The sequence below is a fragment of the Lissotriton helveticus genome, chromosome 8, assembly GCF_964261635.1.
Source record: "Lissotriton helveticus chromosome 8, aLisHel1.1, whole genome shotgun sequence".
Taxonomy (NCBI): domain Eukaryota; kingdom Metazoa; phylum Chordata; class Amphibia; order Caudata; family Salamandridae; genus Lissotriton; species Lissotriton helveticus.
Genome location: NC_136069.1, coordinates 379,274,423 through 379,288,387, shown reverse-complemented (window position 1 = coordinate 379,288,387; position 13,965 = coordinate 379,274,423). Strand labels below are relative to the sequence as shown.

General features: G+C 48.6%; 1 protein-coding gene across 2 annotated transcripts in view; it reads left to right on the top strand.

Annotated features, from left to right (window-relative positions):
* SPART (spartin) overlaps positions 1 to 13,965 on the top strand; it is a 343,637-nt gene that overhangs the window by 299,195 nt on the left and 30,477 nt on the right. The window lies entirely within an intron of this gene.

The following is a 13,965-nucleotide window of genomic DNA, read 5'->3' as shown; positions in this document are numbered from 1 at the left end:
CCGGTGTCCTGTGGGGTTCCCCAATGCTCTTCCCTATCCGCTCTTCTTTTTAATTTATATATCTGCTCAACATGGAGGTCTCCGTGTACAACTACGCTGACGACCTTCAGCTTGTTTTTGATCTGTCCTCTCCTTCAGACTCCCTCCCTAAATTTCAGACCACACTTATTTTTATTTCTGACTGGATGAACCAAAACCACCTCAAGCTTAACCCGGATAAAACGGAGGTTGTCCTGACCGGCGGTTCCACCAGTCCATGGACTTCTGCCTTCTGGCCTCCCATTCTTGGTCCCCCCCCCCCCCCCCCCCCGGTTCCCTCTGCTTCAGTAAGAACCCTGGGAATCAAAATCAGCCAGGACCTCTCCATGCGCCCCCAGGTCAGCTCCGTTGTCTCCTCCTGTTTTCTGTCCCTTAGGGTTATCCGAAAGATTTCCAGGTTCTCCTCTTTTGATGCTCTAAAAATCAGTGTTCTAGCTATGGTCCTCTCTCGCTTGGACTACGGGAATTGCTTGTACGTGGGCATTCCTGCCTACGAGCTGCGACGCCTCCAGGCCATCCAAAATCAGGCTGCTCGCCTTATCCATCGGCTTCCCAGGTACCACCACACCACTCTGTTACTTAAATCCCTCCATTGGCTACCCATCTTACAGCGAACCCTCTTTAAGATGGGATGCATAGTCTTCATGGCCCGCGCCCGCACGGCGCCTATCTTCATCAACTCCATGATCACCCACTACCTCCCCTGCCGTGACCTCCGTTCCTCCAGTCAGTCTCTTCTCAGTATTCCCCGCTTCCGTAAGACCAGAATAGGTGGCACTAGGTTCTCCATCCTTGCCCCCCGCTTCTGGAATAGCCTCCCGCTCACTATCAGGTCCATCACTGAATACCTGCATTTCCGCAAGGCGCTCAAAACTCATCTGTTTGCCCTAGCTTTTGCCGCTCATTAATCTCCTGGCGCCCCCCCTTCATCCTCCATCGTCAATCACCCAGCGCCTGGAAGCCGCTTGGCCACAGTGCGCTTTATAAATATTTTCAACTTTCAAGGAACTTCCTGTTGGGCTGAGGGCCCACTCCACTCGGGCCATGGCGACTACTACTGCCCTGGGCCGAGGAGTCCCCTTGCAGGACATTTGTCAGGCAGCTACGTGGGCCTCGCTGCACACGTTCGCGAGACACTACTGCCTGGACGGTCCAGTCCGGAGGGATGGCTTCTTTGGCCGTTCCGTCCTCCAGGACTTTCTGGTGTGATTATTGGTTCGCAGACCCACCACCGGGGTTGGTATTGCTGGGGTATCTATTCTAAGGTAAGGAATCTATCACTAACATGTCTCTTTCAGATGCACAAGTTACTACCTCTGTTATGATATATCTGTAAGAGACATTAGTTAGTGATAGATTCCTACCGACCCACCCATCCTCCCCGTTCTGCGAACTGATATCTAGGGTTAAGGTCATCCCCTTTCAGGGCCCTAGTTTCATGGCACCAGTGTTGGTTCTATCATGGCTCTGCATATCTGGCGCGGAAAGGCTGTGTATAAGAACTGATGTCAGTGCGCGAGGGCGGCGTCTAAGTACTCCGACGACATCATTCCGGCGCTAATGGCGCCGCCGACGGCCGCGGAAGACGCCTACCGACGCGCAGGGGTATTGCTACTCAAAAGTTTCCGGATCCAGTCTGACGCCTGGGGATATTTTAAGGTAAGGAATCTATCAAGACCCCTTGAATCCTGAGGGTCCCTAGGGTCCAACTAACCCACCAGGTACCTCCAACAAGCGCCACAAAGCTGCAAAGGGCATGGCCTATGAACACCTCTCTGCAACGCAGCTCCCTGGCGCATACTGGAGGTACCTAGTGGGCTAGTTGGCCCCCAGGGACCCTCAGGATTGAAGAGGAATTAATTCCCCAACTCACAACTCGCCAGGGGGGCGCGTTTGCACATTGGTGAAGGAAGGGGGCGGGGCCTGAGGTGACATATGTGCAAACACACCCTGTGGCGCATTTTACGTTAGGGAATTAATTCCTCTTCAATCCTGAGGGTCCCTGGGGGCCAACTAGCCCACTAGGTTCCTCCAGTAAACAGCACCCCGGGACACTGCGGGAACCCCTGAGGGGGGGTGGCGGTCCCCAAGTCCCTCGAGGGCTCCAGTAGGGGGGGGGCCCGCGCGACCCCCTCCCACCATTTTCAAAGTCCCAGGGGGGTGGTCACTGGGGCTTGGGGGTCCGTCATGGACCTCCATTTCTAATAATTGGAGCCCCGGGGAGGTGGTGGTCCGTGTGGCGGTCCCTGGGGCTGAGGGGGGGGGCCATGAGCCCACCCCCTCCCCCCGCAAATACATTCAGAAAGCCCCGGTGGGTGGTGGTCCCTGGGGCTTGGGGAGGCCTTTGAGCCCCCCCACCCATTATTTTAGAAGCCCCGGGGGGTGGCGGTGCCCGGGCTGGGGGGGCCCTCTACATTAACAATATTGCCCCCGGGACTTGGCTCACCCGGGGGCTAAATAGTAACGAAGCGCGGGAGTCCGCGCTTTGTTTTCTTTTTTTCGCAGCTGGTTGAGCAGATCCTATGCGCATCCCACGATTTGTAGAAAAAAAGGACATTTTTGGGGGTGCTTTGGGGGTCCCCCTGAGCAGGCCTAGGGGGTCAGGGTGTTTCTACCCTGGCCCCTTTTCGTGTTTTACAATTTTTTTTTGCACAAGATGGCTGCCACTTCCTGATTTGGAGTGTCGACATCCAATTTGCATGAAGCTCGTGATCGTGAGGGTGCGCGGATCCTCCACGGCCATAGATATCGAAACCTTTTTACTTTTTTCGTTTTTCTCAACAACTTCTGAACGGATTTACACCATTTAACAAAAAGGGTTCTTTCTGAACGAAGGGCTACCTTTTTGCCAAATTTGGTGCAATTCTGTTAAGCAGTTTGGGCTGTAGCCGTGCCTAAAGTTTCCTATGGAAAATTACATGGGGAAAACACGTTTTGGGACCCCCCTTTTTTCCCGGCCCCCGCTTGACAAATCACCCTGAAATTTTCAGGATAGGAGCAGGCCATAAGTTTTGAAGATTTCGCCAAGATTCGTCAATCGGCGCCAAAGTTATTGGGAATAGAATGTTGCAAATTTCCTACCTCCAGTAGGTAATATATGTTCGAGGCATGTGGGCTGCCCAATTCATATCTTGTGCATAGATCGCCGCCTAGTGTTGGGTCCGGATGATTGCACATTGTTGTCCTGGAAGAGTCTTCGAAGTATCACGAGATAGGTGGCTCCTCCCCAGACTACAGTGCGCTTGGGAATCCTCTCCATCCTCAGATTGTTTTTTTCCGCCATTCGGTTCGGATGTACTTTTCTTTACTCAAGTTCGGAAACTTTTCTACAAGGCCAAAAGGCCTTCGGGTCGTCGGTATTGTTATTTCGATCGGTGCAGAGTTCTTGTTCCAGTTCTTTTCGAGCAGGACGTCTAAGAGAGCCGCGTGGCCTTTTCGACACCAGAGGCCCGATCGTCGATGGAACGGAGCCCGTTCAAACGATGCCCCCTTTGTAACTCTAAATACCCGCACATCGACGTACACCCGGTGTGCAACAAGTGCTTATCACCAGACCACAATGAGGACAACTGTCTAGCTTGTGCTCGATTCCGGTCACAGAAGACGCTTAGGCTCCGACGTGCAGCGCCCGACCCGGTGAATATCTTCGATGAAGAAGACGATGAGGTCGTCGAGACTGAGGATCCAGAACAGCCGTCGGATCCAGGTTTGGAGCACGACTCCAATTATTATGAAGACAACGAAGAAAACGTCGACGAGGTAAGGGACGACGTGTCCCCCATCGGAGCCGTCGATGACCACTCGAACGATGAACCAGGCCCAGCAGTGGGTACTGGGCCCCAAAAAGACACTGAAACACTTCCAAAGGCTCAGGTCGAGGCATCGCCAAAAGGCCTTAGCCAAGACCATGACAAACATTCTATAGCCCCGCGTCTCGGCCCGGCTAAGAATATATCACACGAGCCATCGGTCGTACTACTGAAAGCAAAACCGAAAGCCATCAAGTCAAAAACGAAACCGAAACTGCTGAAAACAGTTATCGGATCGAAGAGTTCGAACACATCGGCTTCGACGAAGAAAAAAAGTGTTGACGACCCTGCGGGGTCAAACATACAGGGCATCGAGAAGAAGATTGGTGCGCTGGAGTCCATCGCTAAAGCCAAGCACGTCGAACCGACGAGGTCGGCGTCGACGGACAGCGACACAAACAAGGGACTCGAGTCTCGGAAGGTTCTCGAACTGAGGCACCGAGTCGACAGACCACAGCTCGTCAAAGCCCTCGAGCCAAAACCCAAAGGCGCCCTGAAGGAGCAAGTCGAATCGAGGCAAAAGAGCGCGCCTCCGACGCAACAAGGACCGAAGTCGACGCAAGGCCAGAAGCACGGCGACAGGGCGAAGTCGGTCGGTCCTATATCGACGCCGACCCCGAAGAAGGTCAGTCTGTCTAAAGACGCTGTGCCACCGATAAAATTCGGGCTGCCCCTGACAGCACGCCCTAAGGCAATCGATCCGAAAACAGGGGTCTAAACACCCAAGACGGTGTCACTTGGGAAAAGGAGTCATCCTCAAGAAGAGGACGTAATGTACCAGGAGCCCTCCTATGATGATCAGTCGAAGCTACATATCGACTCCGAAACCGGCAGACTTACTATTTATCAAAGAAAGATCAGGTCGGAAAATCCTCTGGAATCATATAAAATTCCACTCAAAAAGAAAAGGGATTCTTCTACATCACCTGTCCTTTTTGAGACTGTAAGGTACCATGACCAGGACACTTCTGCATACTCACCCACACGCTCTACTGAGGATATGGGGTATGACTATGATAAACAATATACTTACCCTGCGGACAATGATCAGGATGACCAGTCTCAAGCCTGGACAGACCCTATTTGATTTGATTTGATTTGATTTGGATTTGTAGAGCGCATGGCTGCCCTAAAGCGTCCCAGCGCTAATCCTAATCTGAACCAGGTGAACTCAAGCAAAGAAAGATTAGAGGGTAGTAGGGAACAGAAAGGTTTTAAGTGCCCTTCTAAATTTCAGATGATCTGATTCCATTCGGAGTTCTCTAGGGAGGGCATTCCATTTGTTTGACACATTCAGTGAGAACCGTCGGCCTCCTGTTCTCGCTTTCCTCACTCGTGGGACAATGGCAAGATTTTCTCCATCCGAGCGAAGGGCCCTGAACGACTTGTAAGATCGGATCACTCCTCTCAGGGCTGGCGGGCCTTTGCCTTGCAGGGTCTTATGTGCAATACAAAGGGATTTGAAAGAGACCCGCTCCTGGATGGGGAGCCAATGCAGGGCTTTCAGCAATGGTTTGGCTGAGGCCCTTCTCGGCGCCCCCATCAGCAGCCTAGCTGCGGCATTCTGAGCTCGCTGAAGAGTCTTGATGGTGGCAAGGGGGGCTGCAAGGAAAAGGGAGTTACCGTAATCCAATTTGGACAGGATCAAGCCCTGGATTAGCAGCTTTCTAGATTGAAAGGGAAGGAGAGGAAGTACCTTCCGAGCTGCCCGAAGCAGACCGAAGCAGCCTCCAACCACTTTCTGCGCATGGGTCTGGAATGTAAGTTGGGGTTCGAACCAAATCCCTAGGCTTTTTATTTGCTGCTTAGGGGGTGGAAGATCTCCCATACAGGCAGGCCACATCTCAGGGGGCAGAGAGGTAAATTGATTGCCTAAAAGCATGATCTCCGTCTTGGATCCATTTAATTTAAGTTTTGAACTGGACATCCAGGAGGAAATGGCTGTAAGGCAGTCTGGGAGATCAGCCACGCTACCCTCATGTTGCGACAGCGAGACGACAAGCTGCGTGTCGTCGGCATAGCTTATAGCTTTAACCCCAAATGGGGCTATCACCTTTTCCAACGGGGCCATGTAGACATTAAACAGTGTGGGGCTGAGGGAGGAACCCTGCGGCACCCCACACTGAAGAGGGAAGGGCTCTGACTTAGACCCATTTTCCCAAATCCTAAAGGATCTCTCCTCCAGGTAGGACTGTAGCCATTTTAGGGCTGATCCGGTAATGCCCAGCAGGGCCAGTCGTTGGGCCAGGACAGCATGATCCACAGTATCGAATGCAGCACTCAGATCCAGGAGGATCAGAGCAACTGATCCCCCTGAATCCAAGATGCATCTTACCTCTTCCGTCACCGCCAAAAGGGCGGTGTCTGTGCCCTGACCCGGGCGAAAACCAGTCTGAGAGTCACTGAGGAGATGGTTAACCTCTAGGTACTCGGAGATCTGCTTATTCACCACTTTTTCGGCCACTTTGCTCAGACCAGGTAGAAGCGAGATCGGGCGAAAGTTGGCCAGATCAGAGATGTCCAGTCCTGGTTTCTTTAAGAGAGTTTTGACCCTAGCCTGCTTCCAGCTCGGGGGCACTATGCCCGAGGATAGCGATGAATTGAGTAATTCTGTGGCTACCGGGGCAATGATGTTCAAAATTTGCTTTAAAATGTGCATCGGAGCTGGGTCTGAGGGAGAGCCGCTTTTAATAGCGGAGAAGATATTACAGAAATCTTCTTTGGAAATGAGACTGAAAGCCTTCAATTGAGGACGGGTGGGGTCAGAGGCTGGGATCTCGACGGGTTCAATGATGGAGGATTGAGGAAGGCTATCTAGAATTTTCCGGATTTTGGTGTCGAAAAATTCTGCTAACTGATTACATCTCAGTACTGGGTCATTCTGAACCAGAGAAGGAGCTGGGACCTTAAGAAGCATGTTTACAATTTTAAATGTTTCTCTGGAAGAATTGACCAGGGGGAGTCACAAACTATTCCTGATACTCCTACTTATCCTGTCAAAACTTCGCCAACAGAAGATACAGCAGCGTTTAACGCATTAATAGAAAGGGCAGCACAAAGTCATGATGTGGACATGCATGCTGACCCAATTGAAGAGGACTTCTTGTTTGACACTTTCTCCACTTCTGAAAAATCAGTTAAAACATTGCCAATGTTAAAAGGTGTCCTTAAACACGCAGGAGACATTTTCAAGGAAACCACAAGAGTAAGGGTTGTTAACCCCAGAATTGAAAGAAAGTACAGACCGGCGTCTGTGGACCCTACATACATTAAGGGACAGCTGCCGTTGGACTCTTTGGTGGTATCCAATGCTCGTAAACGGGCCGACTCACAAACTACTGGTGATGCTCCTCCTCCAGACAAGGAGTCTAAAATATTAGAAGTTTCTGGGAAAAGGGTAGCTGCTCAAGCAGCTAATATCTGGAGAATTTCCAACACACAGGCCCTATTAGCCAGATATGATAGGGCGCATTATGTCACATTAGAGCAACTGCTACAACATTTGCCTGATGCCTACAAGGAGGGAGCAGAAACACTAATACAAGAAGGGAAACTGATATCCAACGCATTAATTAAATGTGCGCTGGACGCAGCAGACACCGCAGCCATGGCCATCAACACAAGTGTCATGCTCAGAAGGCATGCTTGGTTGCGCATCTCAGGGTTCAAACCTGAGATTCAAACCACATTGTTAAATCAGCCTGTGAACCCTGATTTTTTATTTGGTCCTGATGTGGACCCAATCTTAGAGAAAATTAAAAAAGACACAGAGACAGCCAAATCCATGGGTGCCTTGCAGTCACAACAATTCAGAGGAGGCTCCTTTCGTCGCTCCAATAACAGAGGAGCTACAAGAGGCCAGGCATCCCAGCAGACTCAATACAATAAAGGGAGCACGCAAACCACCTACAATAAAACAAGCAGAGGTGGATACCGTGGCAACAGCAGTAAAGGCAGAGGACGAGGGAATAACAACACCAGATCCTCCACCAATACTAAACAGTGACGCCTGGTCACTGCCCCCGGACCATGTAACACCGGTCGGGGGCAGATAACAACAGTTCCTGCCAGTCTGGGAAAGCATTATCACAGACAGGTGGGTGAGACAACTTATTCAGTACGGCTATTGTCTAGAGCTAACATCCACTCCACCCAACATACCCCCAAGACACCGTCCTATGTCCGCAGAGCACATAGACTTATTGCAGCAAGAAGTTATCAGCATGCTGCAAAAGGGGGCCATAGAACTCGTCCCTATACAGCAACAGGGTACAGGGGTGTACTCGCTGTACTTCTTAATCCCCAAAAAGGACGTCTCTCTCAGGCCAAATCTGGACCTCAGGCCCCTAAACCAATACATCTTGTCAGAACCCTTTCACATGCTCACTTTACAGCAAGTTCTACCATTACTCAGTCAGGGAGACTTCCTCGCAACACTAGACCTAAAGGATGCGTATTTCCACAAACCAATACATCCAGCACACAGGAAGTATCTCAGGTTTACCATCCAAAATCAGCACTACCAATTCAAGGTACTGCCTTTCGGGGTGACAACAGCCCCCAGGGTGTTTACCAAGTGCCTAGCAACAGTGGCGGCGCACCTACGGAGAAACCATATTCACGTCTACCCCTATCTGGACGACTGTCTCATCCAAGCAAAGTCAGCCCAGCAATGTGCCAGCCACATGTCCCGCACTATTCACCTCCTACACAGCCTCGGATTCTCATTAAACTACCCAAAGTCTCATCTTCAGCCCGCCCACGTACAACAGTACCTGGGAGCAACAATAGTCACTCTGGCGGCAAAGGCGCAGCCAAACTCAGCAAGAATCAACAGCATTCTATTACTGATTCAGAAATTCAGATCCCAACACTCGCTCACAGCAAGGGTGTTTATGCAGTTGATAGGCATGATGGCCTCCTGCATCTTCATAGTCCCTCACGCAAGACTACACATGCGTCCGCTTCAGGAGTGCTTAGCACGGCAGTGGAACCAGGCTCAGGGACAATTGAAGGACCTAGTGTTGGTGACCGGTCGCGCATACAACTCTCTGCATTGGTGGAACCCACAAAACCTTTGCAGGGGACGACCTTTCCGGGAGCCTGTACCACAAATAGTGCTGACGACGGACGCATCTCTTCTAGGATGGGGAGCGCATGTCCTACATTACACAGTGCAGGGACTATGGACGACACAGCAAAAAAAGATGCACATCAACCTACTGAAACTGATGACAATCTTTATGGCAATGAAGGCGTTCAAGGTACATTTGTGCAACAAAGTCGTGTTAATCCAGACTGACAACATGACTGCCATGTACGACATACAGAAGCAGGGAAGGACACACTCTCCACAGTTGTCCCATCTAGCGCAAAGCATGTGGAAGTGGGCCATTCAGAGAAACATCTTCCTCATGGCGGAACACCTCCCAGGCAAGGACAACCAGATGGCGGATCTGCTCAGCAGACACAGCCACCAAATGCACGAGTGGGAGATACATCCCTGAGTGCTGCAACCGTACTTCCAGCGGTGGGGTCACCCAAAAATAGACCTGTTCGCCATAAGGGAAAACGCAAAATGCCAAAGCTTCGCGCCAGGTTTCCACATCCACAGTCTCAGGGCAATGCGATATGGATGAATTGGTCAGGCAAGATTGCGTACGCTTTTCCCCCAGCCCCGCTCATACCACTAGTGGCACGCAAACTGCGACAACACTCAATGACACTCATCCTAGTTGCTCCAACGTGGGCGAGGCAACCATGGTACACCACGTTCCTAGAACTTTCCGTGGTTCCTCATCAAAGGCTGCGACTAACACCCAGTCTTTTAACGCAGAGCCATGGCGACATTCAGCACCCAGATCCGCAACAGTTGAACCTTGCGATCTGGCTCCTGAAGTCATAGAGTTTGGTTACCTGAACTTGCCTCCTGACTGTATGAATATTATCAAAGAGGCAAGAAGACCTACAACCAGAGCATGCTATGCGGCGAAGTGGAAACGATTTGTCATCTATTGTAACAATAATGGCATAAATCCGCTAGATGCGTCTACTCAAAACATCATATGTTACCTGTTACATTTACACAGATGCAATCTGGCTTACAGTTCCATACGTATACATTTAGCTGGGGTGGCAGCTTATCTTCAGAACAGGCAGCACCTTTTACTCTTCAGAGTACCTGCTATTAAAGCTTTCCTAGAGGGACTCAAACGAATCATTCCTCCAAGACACCCACCTTCACCTGTCTGGAACCTCAACGTGGTTCTAACCAGACTAATGGGACCACCTTTTGAACCTCTACACTCGTGTGAGATACAATTCTTAACGTGGAAAGTGGCTTTTCAGGTGGCGATTACATCACTCAGATGAGTTAGGGATCTGCAAGCCCTAACTATTCAAGAGCCATTCATACAAATTCACGCAAATAGGGTAGTGCTGCGAACAAACCCTAAATTTATGCCAAAGCTGGTATGCCACTTTCACATCAATCAAGCTATAGAACTGCCAGTATTCTTCCCCAACCCAGATTCCGTGGCAGAAAGAGCTCTACATACCCTAGACGTTCAAAGAGCTCTCCTGTACTATATAGACAGAACAAAACTTTTCAGAAAGACTAAGCAACTGTTTGTTGCCTTTTCACCACAGCACAAAGACAACCCCATTTCAAAATCAGGTATAGCCAGATGGATTGTTAAGTGCATACAAATTTGTTATCAAAAAGCTAAACGCACATTAACAGTTCCCCCAAGAGCGCATTCAACACGCAAGTTAGGGGCATACATGGCTTTCCTAGGAAACATTCCTCTAGAAGACATATGTAAGGCAGCCACATGGACTACCATACATACATTTACCAAACACTACTGCGTAGATGTACATTCCAAACAGCAGGCAGCTGTAGGGCAGGCTGTACTCAAGACTCTTTTTCAGACCGCTGCAGCTGGCACAGGCAACCGCCGCTAGGGGGAGACTGCTATACATTCTATGCACAAGATATGAATTCAGCAGCCCACATGCTTCGAACGGAATATGCTACTTACCACTATGCATCTGTTCTTGTCATGTAGGGCTGCTGACATTCATATCGCCCTCCCTCCTCCCCGGTGCCTGTCGCAGCTGTAGCACTCAGACTTAATCTCTAGCATGGACATCACTTACTGTATCATACTCCATCCCTGCCACAATGGCAAAAACCAATCGATGTAGAGGATGCCCATGCGCACTGTAGTCCGGGGGAGGAGCCACCTATCTCGTGATACTTCGAAGACTCTTCCAGGACAACAATGTGCAATCATCCGGACCCAACACTAGGCGGCAATCTATGCACAAGATATGAATGTCAGCAGCCCTACATGCCAAGAACAGATGCATACTGGTAAGTAGCATATTCCATATATATGTATATATTGGAATACTATAAACAAAAGTTGTCCTATCTATTAAACACACTATTATTAAGTATTGACATTTGGACTTGAATCAGGTACTTCCAGTACACATTTCTTTCAGTACAAACACATTTCCAGACACGCCTGCTCTCTCCTTGAGCACAGGGAAGTTAAACACCATATACGACATAGTGCCAACATTTAGAAGCAAGAAAGATGGACAAAAAAAATAATCAGCAGAATTGATTTTACATGCAATGATTTGGAGGCAAATTTAGGAAAAAGACAGCAAAAATAAAGCTGTATGTGATTTGAAAAATCGTGAGTCACCCACTGAGGTGTGTTGGCACGATGACATGGGTAGAAATGGAAGTGAATGCAAATATTCTTCAAGCGCAGAAACACTTTGGCAATGGGGCCTACATGCATAGGGGTGCAATCTAGCACTGTAAGTGGGATAACAAAAAGTTTGAGAGGGTTCTATAAAAAAGGCATGGAATAGGAATAGTTTATTAGAGGCGCCGCCTTAGTAATATGAAACACCCAGCGTATATGATTATAATATCTTCATCAGCTTCTTCCCAATTAATTTCAGGGAGAAGTACTCCCAAGGCCAGAGTTTACCTCCACCCCCCACCCCCCTCCAAAAAAAGTAAGTGTGGAGCCACGGGCAATGGCTAATGGGTCAAGGGAGCCGTGGGTCGAAAACGTTGGGAACCGCTGCTTTTAGCTGTAAGGTGGTACATGCGCCTGGTTGCTATTTGATTCAATGTTTCTTCCTGTTCAGTCCCATCATTTCTTCCCGTCCTTTATTTCCCGATGCTGCTGCCAGACTCCTGGTGCATTACATTCACTGTTCTTCATGAACATTCTCCACTTTTTGCTCAAACTTTTTTCTCAGTTCCATTGAGCTATTATCTCTTTTCGTTCCTCCTCTTTTTACTTTGTGACTAGCTCCTTGTACATAATTCCTTTTCTGTTACAGTGTACATTGTGTCTCGTGGGAGAGAGTAGCACACACCCTTTTTCTGCCTCATGTACATATGTTGTTCTTCAGTTGTAGCTCAGATTATGATTCCATTTTTTCTGTCCTTTCACAGCATTGTCTCAGGCTCCATATTTGACCGAGTCCTGATGATAAACCTGCATTTCCTATAGGATCAAAATGTCATTGACTTGAATGCAGCCCTATTCACTATATACTATAACTAGCAGCCCGTCCCGACCTTGTCCGGGTGCAACAGGCTTCCCCGACCCCCGCCCGCCCCGACATTGTGCAGCAGCCCGGGCCTCCGCCCGTCCCGTCCCCCGCCTGCCCCTACCCCCGCCTGCCCCTACCCCCGCCTGCCCCGACATGGGTCCCCTTACCTGATCCGCAGCTCCTCCCGCCTGTCCGCTGCTCGCACCGCCGCTGGCCTGTCCGCTGCTCCTCACGACACCGCTCCTCCCCTGCGCCATGTCCGAAGCTCCTCGTCGCGCTCCTAGACGCCGCTCCTCCCCGCGCTCTTGACGTGAGCACGCACGTCGCGGCCGGCGCTACTTCAGAGGGACTACTTTTTCTTTTTTTTACTGTAAATTTTTTAAATCACGTTTTTAAAAAAAATGTATATAGCCTATAACCGTCTACACACCCTGACGATTCCAACGGTGTATCGGGTGTGTGGATTGGCGCTGTGGTTCCCGAGTTTACCCGCCTCAAAGGCTGAAAGTTCTTCCTTTATTATAGTAGTATAGATAATGGGGCCATACTGTTCTTCATTGCTTTGATACGTAGTTTGGTTACTTTGATCACACGTGTATTTCACAAAGAGAACAGAGTACATTTATCACTAGTACCCACTACATCATTTATTACATATTTTATTTTGATTTTTTTCGTTTTTATTTATATATTAAATTGCCATTAGGCTTTGATTATAGTGTTCTTGAATTACCATTGTTCATGTATTACCATATCTTTCTGTTTCACAAAAAAACAGGTGCATGGGCTTACTACCAGGTACTTGGCTATTAATTGATCTCTTGATACTCCTGATACAGGCATCTAAAGATATTAGGAGAAAACACCTTGCCCATAGTTTTTAGTGGCATGCTTCATCATTGGTGTCTCCTCCGCATCCTAGTAGGTAGATGCCACTGGGATGGACTCAGGAGTACGTTATAATTTCTTTTTCTGATAGAGACTTCTAGCTTTAGATTCCTTACCTTAAAACAGTGGTTCTTAACCTGTGTCCCACGGTCCACTGTCCACTGAGGGTCCGCAAAGCCTACTCAGGGAGGGTTCACAACTGCTTTGAAAATGAAATAATATTAACATATTAATAGAGTGAATATAAATATAGATTTAAAATGTAAAACATCCTGTAAATGTGGAGGAATTCAAAATTCAAGGCAACCGCTTTTTATTAGTATCCTCACATTGATTTTTTTAGTTCAGTGAAAGTGAATTTAACATAATCTAGTATGGACGAATTTAGAAAGGCTCCAACATTCCCATTGATAAAAAAAACTTTACTCTTTATATATATATATATATATATATATATATATATATATATATATATATATATATATATATATATATATATATATATATATATATATATATATATATATATATATATAAAACTTAGGATATTCCCCATGTGTCAGAGCATATCCAGAAAATCTTGAGCAGTACCCTGGGATGCCGGAAGGTGGCACCAGTCAGCTACATGTCGGCATTG